We start from the raw sequence: 14904 nt of genomic DNA on the forward strand, positions 1-14904 counted from the left end.
AAAATCCATTCTGCCCGGAAAGGCAGGGTCCCCTCCCCAGGGTGGACGCCACTTCCTGGAAACGAGTACAAGCTCGCAAGGTTGGATAAGGTACACGGGGGTAAAAGGGGTGTCCCGAGCAGCTTGTTGAGCTTCATGACTACACCCAAACGGGAGTGGTCTGACAAGAATCGGTATCTTGCTTCACTCGATTCGTTGCACAGTCGGTAAAGCGCATTCTCGCAAGCGAGAGATCACAGGTTCGAGTCCCAAAGTCGAGTCAACTTTTTATTTCCGTGTCCCAAGAACCACCTTCAGCGTGCTTCTGGGGAAGGTAAAGCCCAACCCTGAAAGGCCTTCCATAATTTATGAGCGCCAGCTGGAATAGCAACATTTACGCGTAGCATCATCCCTGGAGAGTCCCCCCGCGCTAAGAACATCGCCCGGTTGATGAAGATTGGGATTTTGAAGAGCGTCCGCCACGAAGTTAAAGAGTTTACCGACTGTGTACGGTGGCGCAGAGAGCATCAGAATATGTAAATTGAAAGTGTGGCAAGGGGGAGAATATGTGTTACGTCATCATACCGGGAGTGAAGCTCTGAACCCCGGTGATTACGTAATTCTTCGCTGTGTTGAAGAGCCGTGCCAGGGATTATGCAGTGAAGGTACCTGCAGCAGCAGCAGAGTTGGGCGCCAAGCACAACAACGGAAGCTGCGATGAGGAGAGATTTCCCTCTAGCCGGTAGTCCTGGTGCGAGGGATGACTTGAAAGCTGATTATGAAGCGGCTGTTAATTAAATGGGTTTGCTCGATGCTTTCACTTTTCGGTGGAAATTCAAAGCTTTTCGGACAGACTGAGGGAGGCCCTTAACACTGAACGAAAAGTTATGGTTTCTTTTAACTTTATACGATAGGATTAAAAACAGTATCCAGTAAGATCAAATATGCTCCTATGAAGAGCTCTTAATGTTACAATAGGGTGTAATATCAAAATCGATTTTCCAGCACAGCAATGTTTCAGTTTCTTTTGGGGTCCTAAACAACTTCCCAAAGTTTGGGAACGATTGGTTTAGTGCTTACTTTGCGCAAGGCGATTCAATTTTCTTTGGAAATTTGTATGACAATACCTTTTTTTTTATATTGATATTTCTAAATTTCACGTTTCACGCTCCATTAAAACCGGATTCACTTTCGGTTGCTCTAAAAGGGGCTCAACTTTCCCCAAAATAGTCTGGTGCTAGCTTGCCCTTATAAAAAGGTACAGTGTCTTCAAAATTGGTCTAAAACGTGATTTTAGAGCAAAAAAACACGTTTTAGATCAGTTTGGCAAGCTAGAATATGAATCCGGTTTTGGTACAGCGTGTAACGTGAATTTCATAAATATCGAAATCCAAAAAAAACATCCCGTGTTTTTTGCATAAAAGTTTAACTTTTAAGTAAAAAAATAAACATAAAAACATTTTGTTCACGAAGGGTCCTAATTGCTCCAAAAAGACTCATTCATAAATCCACAAATCGAACGCGACAAAAAACAGCTCTGACCGATCCCTATCGTTTGTCAATTCCACACCGATCGCCACTGAATACTCTCTCTTTGCTCTTCCTCTCTCACCAGCGAGTACAGCGAAGTGCTCAGAGAGGCTGCGCCATGTCGCTTTTAGCTGACTCGAAACAGTCTGTTTTGATCATTTAAATCAATAAATCAATCAAAATGGTTTGTGATTTTGTTTTTTTTTTTTTTTTAACACGTTTGACACGTTCGAGTGGTTTCTGATTATTGAGCCGAAAATCAGGACCTTTTTTTTATATTTACACAAAATTTAACTAGAAACTGTTGTTTGCTTTAGCAATCAAATTTTGTTTAATCAAAATATTTTTTTTGAATTTTGCCTTTTCTTTCTGATTTTTTTTCTAAATTCTTTTCAACACTTATACTTTCTACAATTAAAACTTTTGAGAATATATAAATAATAAATTTGGAAGTGTTTTTTTTTGTAAAAATGCCGTTGCTCAGATCTTTAAAACTTAAAAAACGTCTTAAACAGGTCAAACGCCAAAATGAATTTAAAAAAAAAATACCAAGATGTTAAGTAAAAATTCGAGAAAGTCGAAAAAATCAGAAAGCAAAAATATTGTTGCAAATGAATTTTAAAATTTAAAGAGCTATGAATTGGATACTATTCAAACTGTATTTTCCTGCACTCGAAAAACAATTCATTAGTCATTATTGGATGTAAAGTTGTAAAATACGGACATACTAATCGTTTTAAAATTATGTTCGCTTTTACGTACAATATATCGGAAAATAGACTTAATTTGAATTAAAAAAATCCTCCTTGTACTATTTTTTTTTTATTGGTTCCGAAAATTGTCTATAATTTTCAATTTTTAAAATTATTTATTTGACCTTGGATCGGTACCTTACCATAACCTTACCAAATATTAAAGTTAGGAAAAATTGCATATTACTAATTAGTACCGTAAACCGAAGTGATAATTAAGAAAAAAAAAATAATAATCTTGCTTCGAAAGTAATTTGTTGGCGACAAAAATGGATTTTCTTGTGAAAAATTCAATTTTTAGAAAAATTTGGCCTGTAATGTTTTTTTTTGTTAAACCTCAAACTAAGAAACATATTCTTAAAATTTCATAAACTTAGTTAAACAAACATTTAAATGTGAATTTTTCAAACGAAGCATTGAAAGAACCTTACTAAAGATCAATTTGACGCAATTAATTCAAGTTTCTCCCTATTGACTATCAAAGTTACCTCACTTTTTATGGCAATTTTCTACGAAACAATTATTTAAAGCATTATTGAAAACATTAAAAATATAGTGTTCTGAAGTCAGGATGATGGCAGCAATCCATTGTAATCATAGTTGACATTTTTTACAAAAATAAATATTTTTCTATACTTTGAAAATGCTATTTTTTAACGCAAAAAAAATTGTTGTTGCAATATGAGTATTATATAATCGTGTTTTTGTCATACATTTCGAATATCATACATTTTTTAATACTGAAAATGTTCACAAAACTACGTATCTTTCAAAAAAAAATAATAAAAAATTTCGATTTTTGGAAATGTTCTTATGATTGGGATTTTTTCATACATTTCGAATGTAATAACATATATATTTTTTAAAAATTCTCAACATTTTCACAAACCGCGTATATTCAAAAAAAAAAAATGCTCAAAATTTCACAACATGGGTATCGGAATATATCGGACTTTTTTTCAAACATTTCGAATGTAATAAATTTTGAAACTTTGAAATTTTGAGTATTTTTAAGAAAATACGTAGTTTGTGAAAATTTTGAGTACTTAAAAAAAAGGTCTCAGCATTCGAAGTTAATTTAAATACCTTGATGATTTGATACCCATATCGTGAAAAACTGAAATTTTGAGCATTTATTCAAAAATACGTAGTTTTGGGAAAAATTCAAGTATTTAAAAAAAATTATATACTATTCGAAATGTGTGAAAATCCCAATCATTTAATACCCATATTGAAAAACTGAAACCTTGAGTATTTTTTCAAAAATACGTAGTTTTGCGATTTTTTTTAGTTTTTTTAAAAAATGTTGTTATTTTGAAGGTAATGTATAAAAAAAATCCTAGCATTTGATACTCATCTTGTGAAAAAAAATTAAAGTATATTTTTCAAAAATACGTTGTTTTGTGAATTTTTTTATTATTTTCAAAAATTTGTGTTATATCTTTCGAAGTGTATGAAAAAATCGTAATTGTTTGATATGCATATTGTTTAAACTATTTTATTAGTATTTTTTCAAAAATACGTAGTTTTGTACAGAAAAACTATAACATTTGAAATGTATGAAAAATTCCGATCATTTGATACCCATGTTCCATAACAATAATTTTGAGTATATTTTTAGAAACATTGCATTTTCAAAATACAGGAAAAATACGTATTTTTGTAAACAACGCTATAAAGCTATAATTTTTCGATGTTAGTATGATTTTTCATACGATTAAAGCCAGCTGGTTTGAAAATCTTGACATTAATTTAAGGGGTTACAAACATGTAAATCGTCACAAAAGTCAGGGGTTGGTATGAGCACACACTTTAACTTCTATACGATCTGTTTTCAGAGCATTTAAATGTACAATGTACATTGTACATGTTCTTTCGAGAATCATTGAAAATCATCTTGGTGGATTAAATATTACTTTAGTTTTGCGCATGGCAAATTTTTAAGCCTGAATTGTCTATTACTCACATTTATCATGAAATATCTTCGTGAAATTTTTTGGAGTTATTGGAAATCCTATTTTTAGCGGAAATTATGAGATTTTCTACAATTGGCAAAAATTAAGCTCGCATTTTGAAAATTTTAAATATTTCAAAATACAAAATTTAAGAAAATGTATGTGAAAAGCTTTGTTGATCAATTAATTTCTATTCCTTGTTAGATTGCAATGACAATAACATTTCATAGAATTTAATTTGATATATAAAAGAAGAAGTACCGTTTGAGAAAGTATTACTTTTACTTTCAATTATATCATTTTTTAGACAAAATTTGAAAGGGGTTGCGAAAATGTCAAGCTGAAATAAAAGTATGATTTGTTTTACAAAAATATTAAAAAAAAAATCTTAATGATTATGGCCCGTTTTATGATGATTTAAAAAATAAGGGAAGTTTAGCGTTAAATTATCAACGTTATCATAGTCGAAAAGTTGCCACTAGTCCATGGTCAATCCACGGTGTCAACTTTCGCCCAACTTAACTAATAGCCCAGAAGAAAAATTGAAATCGAAAGCACTCGAAAGGAAAATGAAGCCATTACGTATTCGAAACCATAACAAACTCCATCGCCCGTTTCATGCCGAGAAGGGGGAAGCCCTTAGTGGAAGGTTGAAAAACCGTGAAACGGTAACGGTTGCAATTAGTGCCGGCTAGCTGGGAAAGCGATTGATTGAGCTACCTGAAACGTGTTGTTTTTAAATCAATGTTGGGAAAAGTAATATGATTTACTGAAAATCACACTGCTAGGTGAACAGTCCCGCTACTGCCCAGCTTGGTTGAAGAATCGCGGCTCCAATTTGAATGCTTTATTGTTTGCGCGGAACTTTACGTACCCCGTGCTCCGGAACTTGGGCGGCGGTGTTGAGCACATTTTACCCAACACCTCAATCAAGCCACGGTTTGACTGCGAGTTCCTGGGATAGGTCGCCCGGGCCGTGCATTTTCGAGCCAACACGCAGCAGTGGTTTTTTTTTGAACGAACGATCCTCTCCGGGGCACTGGAACTTTTCGCGGTATTCGTGGAATCAAGTGCGCTCGTGGAGCTTTTCGGAAGGAATTTTCTTTTTTATGCAAAAATTCAAAGGCTGAATGTCTCTACAGCGGATCAAAAAGCATGTGAGCAATTCTCTACCAAAACCGGAAATGGATTTTATTTGTATTTTTTTATTTGGCTCAAACTTTGTGGGGGCCTTCCCTATGACTAAATATGCTATTTTGTGTCATTGGTTCACCCATACAAGTCTCCATACAATTTTGTCAGCTGTCCATACAAAAATGGTATGTAAATATTCAAACAGCTGTAACTTTTGAGTGAATTTTCTGATCAATTTGGTGTCTTCGGCAAAGTTGCAGGTATTGTTGAGGACTTTTGAGAAAAAAATAGGTACACGGAAAAAAAAATTTGCAGATTTTTTAATCAACTTTTTTTTCACTAAAACTCAATTTCCCAAAATACGTATTTTTTGATTTTCGAGATTTTTTGATATGTTTTAGGGGACAAAAATCCGCAACTTTTGAGCCATACAGAAACATGGTCAAAAAATTTGCCGCCGAGTTAAGAGTTTTTGAAAAAAATAGTGATTTTTGGAAAAAATCGAAGTTTTATGCAAAAACAAGTTTGACATTACTTTTTAATGCAAAATTGAAATTGCAATCAAAAAGTACTTTACAGATTTTTTGATAAAGGGCTCCGTTTTCAAGATATAGCCACCGAATGTTTGATTATAGCGAAATATTTGCAGTTTTTTTATTTTTAAAAATAGTGACCATGAGTGACCATTTCTAAAAATATTTTTTTCGAAAAGTTCAGAAAATTTGCTATAAAATTGTCTAAGAGACATTGAAGATTGGACCTCTGGTAAATGAAATAAAGCGGCTTAAAGAAAAAGAAACACGAAAATTGAAGTTTTCTAAGTCTCACCTAATCAGCCCACCATTTTCTAATGACGATATCTCAGCAATTAATGGTCCGATTTTCAATGTTAATACATGAAACATTCGTGAAATTTTCCGATCTTTTCAAAAAAAATATTTTGAAAATTTTTAAGTCAAGATTAGCATTTTAAATGGGCGTAATATTCAATATTTGGCCCTTACACAATTTACCTTTAAAAAAATCATGCATAAAATCTCTTCCGTTGGCTGCTTCTGTTAAAACATTATTTCCGTTTTATACAAAATTAAGACATTTTCAAATATTAAGGTCCTTTTAAAAATCTTGAAAGTATTTTTTATTTAGATATTGGAAGATCAGATCAGCGATTGTCCACGATCCATACAAAAATGGGGAGGTGGTAACAGATAAGCATCCACGTGGTTTATGAATGGTCCCTAGAGAATTACTTATATATGATTGCAAATTTAATTTTACATCTTGTAATGATACCTAAAATTTTATTTGACTTTTTTTTTCAAAAATGTAAAACTCCTGCGCAAAATCTTACTTTTTCAGTAAAATCGCTGTATCTCACCAACAGTTCATTTTAGGAATTGGTCATAACAGAATTTTAATACTCAAAACGTTAAAATATAATATTTAGGGGCATTTAAGGGTTAAAATTTTATATTTGAGCAATTCCATGTCAAATAGGGAATCGGTTGTACCCGACCCTCTCCGATTTCAATTAAATTTTGTAGACATGTTATCCTAGGCATATATAAGCCATTTTTGTGTATATGGAGACAGTTACACTCGATAATGACGTTTGAGAAGGGCGTTAGTGTTTTAAATATTTTTGTATTTCGTAATTTAAATATTGCTGTATTTCGAAGCCGTTGCATCGTATCAAAAAGTGTTCAAAGACAAACTTGTAGGAAAATTGACGGGCTTTCCGAAAAAAATACACTGAAAGAAAAAGACACTCCACTTTTATGAGATTTTTTTGAATTTCAAGGTTAGAAGTCAAATTTTAAGGTGAGCCCACGATTTTTTTTTCGTTAAATCACGAAAAATGCAGGATGGAGCATTTCACCTAAAAAAATACAAAAATCATTTACTGAAGCTGTTTTTATGAAAAGTGCTCTAAACGTCAAAATTTTCAAAAACCGAACACGAGAGTCGGTTTTCCAGACAATTTTACATAAAAGTCTCCATATTGACCATTGTCCTAGGTCCAATCCTTGTGAATTTACAGCGGTTTTAAAAATAAAAATGTTGAAAAAATAGGATTTTTGATAGTTTTTGGCGATTTCTATATGATAGACTTGATTTTTCAGTCTCGAAAGCTCGTCGAATTTTCCATAAGTTTGTCTTTGACCACATTTCAATTGGATGTATGGGCTTATAGATATAAGCTAATTACATTGCTCATAAATGAAAACATAATATTTTTTCAGTATAGTATAGTATTCTAAATTGTTAAAACCTTCAAATTTGACTTTTAAACTTTAAAATCAAAAAATCTCATAAAAGTGGAGTGTTTTTTTCTTCCAGTGTATTTTTTTTCGGAAAGCCCGTCAAATTTCCTACAAGTTGTCTTTGACCACTTACAAAAATATTTAAAACACTTACGCCCTTCTCAAATATCATTATCGAGTGTAACTGGCTCCATATACACAAAAATGGCTTATATAGGCCTAGGATAACATGTCTACAAAGTTTCATTGAAGTCGGAGAGGGTCGAGAAAAATGTACCTAAAAAAATCTTGTTTTGGGCTGGAATTGCTCATTTATAGATTTTTTTCGACAATTTTCTATAAAATGCAACCTGATAACGTCTTTTGCTCAAATACAGAAGTTGAGAACGTAGCCCAGTCACTGAATTTTGTTCGTTAACTTGGCTGAACAAAAAAATAACGAGGGGACCACCGATGCATAATATTTTAAAAGTTGCTCAAATTTATTTACAATGCTTACTTTTCATATTGCTTTAATTGTAACATGAAATGAAACAAAAGTTTTTTTTTTCCATTAACCCCTTTGGTCATTTTGTTTTGTTTTGGTTTTTTGACGTTTGTCTGCTTTTTAACTGGGCTACGGCCCAGTTATCGAGCGCCCAGTTAAAAAGCAGCCCAGTTAAAAAAAACTCCCAGTTACCGAACCGCACAGTTACCGTACTGTAGAGGCAAAATTATGATTAAAAGAAAAAAAAGTTTTTTTAGAAAATCGTCAAAAAAGAGGGAGACGGTGCCAAAAAAAGAGGGAGGGTCCAATGAGGACCAAACTTTGGATTTCTGTTAACAATGGATAGGTGAATGTTCTAAGTTTGGTCCAAATCGGTGAAGGTCGAGTCCAAAAGTGTTCCCAGTTGACCTGGAACTAAACTTAATTCGGTGTGAATTAAAAAGTCAAATGAAAACAGTCGGGATTTTTCCCAGGTAGGTATTTATTTTAAATCCTGCTTTGCCGAAGACACCAAATCGGTCAGAAAATCGCATCTCATGATACAGTTTTTTTCAGAAAATTCACGTGTTCATTTTGTATGACTCTTCCTACAAATTTGCTAAAGACACGAGAATAAATGTAATAGTTCCAATCCATGCAGGAGCTCAATATCACGTATATAATATTGAGTTCCATAAATTCACTACCGCAAATTCTCGTGAAACGATTGTTTTCCACTGTAACGACTATTTGGGCTTTCCAGGCCAGCAATTATCCGGCTTAAACCAACCAACCGTTCGGAGAACTGTTTTGGCCGATTGTGTTTACTCGCTTAGTTTACGCTGCTAAACGGATAATCGGTCGTTTGTTATTTGTTTTGAGGAAAGTTTTTAAAAGCTTTTGAATGCGCTTTGTTGTCATAGTTCTGTAGAATTACCACAACACTATTTGGATTGCTTATTTCTACTGATTATTCAGAAGCAACACTTTTACGTGTGCCGTGGCAAAATATTTACTCTAATTAAATTCCAGTTAATTTATTAAACCGCGACTCCATCCATCAACGGCATCCAACATCAGCCGGGTTCATCTAATCCTTCAACGTGCCGTGTCGACACTCGCGAACACTTTCCAGAATTCCAATTACTTTTAATGGAGTCGATCTGTCTTCGCGCGAAACCTTCCCGGAAGGCTCACCGAGAAGGGTGTGTTCCGTCGGTGGCTGCTGGACCGTGATGACACCCGGATACCTGGTAGTACCGAGCCCAGGTCATGTCGATAACACGAGGCAAGTACAGCGAGGCTGATGCGTACATTCATACACCTTCTCCTGGAATCATAAATCTTGCGCCCTAAACCCGAATGGAAAGCCTATTACAAGCTCTTATATCACGCCCCGGCGGTTCGGTGTATCGCGGCGGACTGGCCGGTCGTTGATAGCTGCTGGCTGCGGCGGTGACCTTCCCCGGGTCACGATCCTGGCATTGTGGGATTGTAGGGTGGTAACAGCGCTGAAAAGTTCAATTTTTCAGCACTTGTATCGAAAAGTATTACTTTTTGATACCCTTTTGGAGTTTGATTCTTGTATTTTTAATTTTTTCAAATTTGGTCAGTAACTTTTCCGCAGATCCCAGTGATCCCTCAGCCAACCAACTTATGCAAGCACACCACAGTGTGTGTCGTATCTCGGGTGCTGTAAATCGAAGCACTAAATCGGAAATTGGTGCTGCAAACGTGGCCTGTGGACGGCATCAGCAGGGGATGAATGTGTTGAAAGCGCTGTGTACGCCTGTGCTGCAAATAAATCTCATCGTCACCCACGCAGCTTTCGACGCGTTTGAAACACACCATCCAGATCCAGAGGTGGTCGGTCAGGTGCTGCCGCTACTCCACACCGTTTGCAAGGTATTACCATAAGCTCTGGCGAGATTCGCCATGTTTTGAACGCATGGCCGTTGAGCTGTAGCGAACGACACGTGTTGGCTGCAGGGACACAACTTTACGGTTCACTGCTTTTGGTACTCGACAACATTTTGTGCTTTTGTAGTGGAAATTTGTGGAAAATTTTGCATGGGAAAGCTCAGGATAACTTTACAGTTTAAATTTTACGGATATTTTACGAAATTAATCAAATTCACCCAAAAACACGTTTGTTTATTTTAAGTTTACTTTTGATGAAAAATGGCAAAAACTTCAAAGCATGTTCCCCCCAACACAATTTGTTCGTCGTAAGTACTCGTCAAAACGAGCACCCAAAAAAAGGTTCCCAATGAGCGCCATTGTGACAAAATTAGAACTTGTACCTTTTTTGTGACGTTTGATTGACGGTTGTTGTAAAAGCTGGAAACATCAAACGAGCTCCATTCCATGAAGTGATTTTTGTTGCCATATTTGGGGGTCTGGGATCGGAAATGAATGAATCAATGGGACTGTCAATTGATTTGATATTGATTGTTATGTTAAAAAGAATCAAAACCAGTAGCGTGTTCAGACTCTGACAGAAGAGAGGGAGGGCCACTTTGTTAATGACACCTGGACAAATCTAAAGTAAACTTCTTTCGAAGAAATGAGAACGTTCCCCGCTTAAGTTACTTCCTGGTACTGCCAGTGATCTAAACCTTATCCTAATCAGTGGAAGTTTAGATAACAGAAGAAACGTTTGTGTAATATTTTTTTTAAGCAAGGGTTCCCTTATTGAAGAAGAGCCATTTTTGCAAAGTTAAAATTAATATAAATTAAGATTTTTTTTTCATTTTATGGCGTTTTATTTCTTTTTAATAACGTATGTTGAAAGCGATGTAAATTTACAAGTTTACCGATGCAAAATAACACATTTTTCTGACATCAATATTTCAGCTATTCCGAGAGGTTGCGGCTTATGTGCTATCTTGTGACACAAAAAATCAAAAAAAAAACCACTATTTTTTCACTGTGAACTATTAGAAGTATTCTAACTATCAGTTAGGCCGATGTAAATTCCGTTACAAATTTTGGGGGACCCCAAAAGTTAGGAAGCAAAAAAAAAATTGATGATTAAATTTTTATTCAAAAAAGTTATACAATCGTTTGGTTTTGTTATTTCAATCAAATAGGGTACCGAACAAATTTTGAATTATGATACCACATATTGGAAAAGACCAACAGATTCTAGGAAAATGATATTTTAAAAAAATTATTGATATATTGAATTTTTAATCCTTTACTAAGCAAAAAACTTCAACTAAACTATTCATTTCTGCATAAAACTGCGAAATTTTACATTTTCATAATTTTTTTTTTCTCTTTTAAGGGGTTACATACATGTAAATCGACAAAAATGTAAGAGGTTGGTTGGGGCACACACTTAGACTTTTTTTAAATTATGTTTTAAGGACATTAAAATACACATTTTCAACTAATATCAAAATAAATTTGAAGTTATTTGGTTGTATCATTGCCGAGATATAGCCATTTTAAGTTAGCAGTTTCAAAAAACGGGTGCCACGATATCTCCACACTGCTTTGACCAAATCGGCTCAAAATTTTGGTGAAGCCTCGTTAAACCGGTCCTGTGTGCATGACGAAGCCCGATTTTCGAAAAAATTGTTTGAAAAAAAGATAAAAATATGTTTATGTTTTTCATATAAAAAAGCGCCAGTTTAAGATTTTTGTATTTTTTTTTAAAGCAAAACTTCAAAATCGGGCTTCGTCATGCACACGGAATATGTCTTAAGAGTCTTCACCCCAAATTTCAGCCAATTTGGTCCACCCCATCTCGAGATATCGTGGCACCCGTAAATCAACTCGGAGTTCAGAGAAAAACGCTCACAAAGTTCGACAGTTCGCTTTGCGCATGGCAACTTTTTTAACGTAAATCGTCTCTTACTCAGTTTAATCATTAAATATCTTTTTGAAACTTTCAGGAGTGATTGAAAATCATCTTTTTAGTGGATTTATTAAATTTTCTGAAATATGAAATTTTTGAATTTCCACATGTATGTAACCCCTTAAGAGTGCACACCAACCAAGGAAGTTGTTGGCTTCTTATTCCAAAATGGACAAACTTACGGACCTAATCCTGCAACAATCTGATTCTAAAAATATGCAAATTTTGTTGTAAATCGCTTAGTAGACAGTACTTTATGGGCTGAATAAAAAAAATATATCGATAGTTACCGTTGTTTGGAAAATACTGAAAATTCTGTAACAAAAATCATGGTGCAAAAGCTCTGGTTGATGTGCACCGTTAAACATGTTGTTAAAAAAGATTAACAAGAAAAAATTGAAATGGATGAAAAAAACTAGATTCAGACATATTTAAAATGAGAGGGAAATTTAAAAAGTACATTTTTTAAAAAGGTCCGCAAATATTTCTTAACTTTGTTAACTTCTAAGGTATTTTGACGGAGTGACGATTTAAAATTTCCAGCTTTTTTCTAAGTGTTGAAACTAGTGCATTTATCCCGGAACCAAATTCCCTGTTTTTTCCATAAACCGGGAAGCCGGGCTTTTTTTTTTAGATTTTGTCCCGGTTTTCCAGAAATTAAAAAAAATGTGATCAGCCAAATAAGATTTGGTTGCAAAAAAGTGATTTTTTGTGTACAGTTGCAAATATTTTTTAAAGTTTATGTCGCCCCCCTCCCCCCCCCCCTTCCAAAATCGGTTAAAAAAATCAGGGCACAAATTTTTTTTTCAAAAACATCAAAATTTTAAATGAAATAGAAGTCTAACCAACTGAAAACAATTAGAAATGCATTTTCCTGCGTTTAAAATCATATTTAGCATGTCTGGGATCGATCAAAAATATTTTCAATTTTTGTGGAATTCCAATGTACAACACAGCAAAAAGTTTTTTTTTCGGCGAAAAAAAAAATTTCTTCAATACTTGGATATTTTGAAAACTAATGATTGCAAAACAACTGGGCAGGTGTAAAATGCACTTTAAAACACTTTTTTGCAATTCCGTCGTGAAACTACTTACTTTTCCTGTCATTCTTGAACGACGAAACAGCCTACTTTTCTGTACCAAAAATAACAGAATCGAATATGTAGTAACCCTTTTCAAAACAAATGCTGAAAAGTTCTACTTTTCAGTTCTGAAATGGATGCTGAAAAGTTGAACTTTTTAGCACTTGTTAGGAAAACTTATACTTTTCAACATTTTTTTGATTTAAAAGATTTATTGACTCAATGCATGGACATTTGTCCTATAATTCTGTCCAAAGGGTGTTTTTCGGAATTACAAAAAACGTTGTATGGAACTCGTTGCAAAACTTGATTTTTTCAGCACTCTTCGTATTTATCCAACTCGGTGAACCTCGTTAGATAAATGTACGACTCGTGCTGAAAAAATCCTCTTTTTGCAACTTGTTGCATAAACTGCTATTTTCATTCAAATGTTGAGGCCAAGGATTATTATTTCAATTTTTTTAATATTTTTTTCTCGAGATTTTCGATTTCTCAGGAATCGAGAGCTGAATTTAGCCATTTCCCGGGAATTCCCGGGACTGGGGAGTTTTCTTTAATTTTGCCAATAATGTCAAAATTTAAAATGAAAATTTATAAATTTGTTTCTGTTTAATGAATTTATATACAAATAAATCATACTAATTCAATTTTAGTAGCCTCATTATTTTGAGGAACTAAATAAAACCTTTTGATTTTTTTTCTGAATCTGAAAATACAAAATCGTTTCTTGAGCTTTTTAAGATTCAAAATTGTAGTTTAAAATATTTACGAATCTTAATTCGCACTTAGTGATATTTCAAAAGATGCATAAAATTGTTATTAAATTTTTGTTAAAAAATAACTAATAAAGCTAATATATAATTTCCCGGTATCGGGAATTTCGTAATTTGATTTACAATTATCAGGAAAATCCATTTGTTCACAAAAAAACTACATTATGAAGATTGCTATGCTCGAGAGAAGATATGGGCATTGAACTTAACTCTTAGAAAAAAAATACTTGAAAATAAAACATTTTATTTCATTTCTGGGGTGTTGCTATATATTTTTATGGTAAATTTTGGGGTCCAACATTTTTTTGGCTTCTCTCAATTATAATTTTTATAATTTTTGACAAGTTAAAATTTACAGTTTCTGAATAAGAAGATAAGAGCAGGATTGGTTTATTCGAACTTGAATATCAAACATTCATTGTTCAAAACAATTTTGAATTTTTCAAATGTTTTTCTGATTAGTTTATATAATTTTGCTTCAATATTTATAAGTTGAAAATTTCCCGGGAGTCTCGACCAAATTTCCCGGGAATCGCTCGTCACCCTCTAATTCGGACACTTAGTTTCGAGTAGGAATCTCGCAATCTAGAACGCCAAGGCAATGCTCTAGAGAAAATAATTTGATTTAATTTGATAGGGTTGAAGAATCTTCATCAATATGGAAAATTGATCATGTACGTTGAATAAATTAATTAAATTCAAGAACATTTTAATTCATTATAAAAATAAAATGTTTAAATTTTCCAGAAATATCAACAAAAACTATTTTTTTTTATCTTCTCATTACAGGTATTGCAGTTGTCTTTGAAAAATTCGGCTAAACCATACTAAGGAATGGATCAATAACAGGCTGCATGGTAATTTTTGTTTGTATTATAGGTATACATGTTGGTTGAATTCACTCATTCAAGGTATCTCAAAATAAATACCAACAATTGAAATATACAAATTGTTAAACCTTCTCACCAAATGCTCTGAGCATCTGGTTAGGATTTATCTGTGCGTCAGCATTTTTACAAGTAAATCAGATGACGAAGATCAACGCTAGAAGCAATGTTTTTATTCTGTGAAATGAAACGTAAAACATTTACCAAATTCAAGCGG

At 33.7% G+C, this 14904-nt stretch overlaps 1 protein-coding gene across 5 annotated transcripts in view; it reads left to right on the forward strand.

Moving 5' to 3' along the window:
* Positions 1 to 14904, forward strand: part of LOC6045170 (furin-like protease 1) — a 454649-nt gene that overhangs the window by 134248 nt on the left and 305497 nt on the right. The window contains exon 2 of one of the 5 annotated variants that reach the window (XM_038263921.1): positions 14590 to 14657. The exons of the other annotated variants lie outside the window; for them this stretch is intronic. The gene's annotated coding sequence lies outside the window, so the exon portion shown is untranslated. The remainder of the gene's footprint in view (positions 1 to 14589; positions 14658 to 14904) is intronic. 5 annotated transcript variants of the gene reach the window in all.

This window comes from Culex quinquefasciatus, chromosome 3 (assembly GCF_015732765.1).
Source record: "Culex quinquefasciatus strain JHB chromosome 3, VPISU_Cqui_1.0_pri_paternal, whole genome shotgun sequence".
NCBI classification, from domain to species: Eukaryota; Metazoa; Arthropoda; class Insecta; order Diptera; family Culicidae; genus Culex; species Culex quinquefasciatus.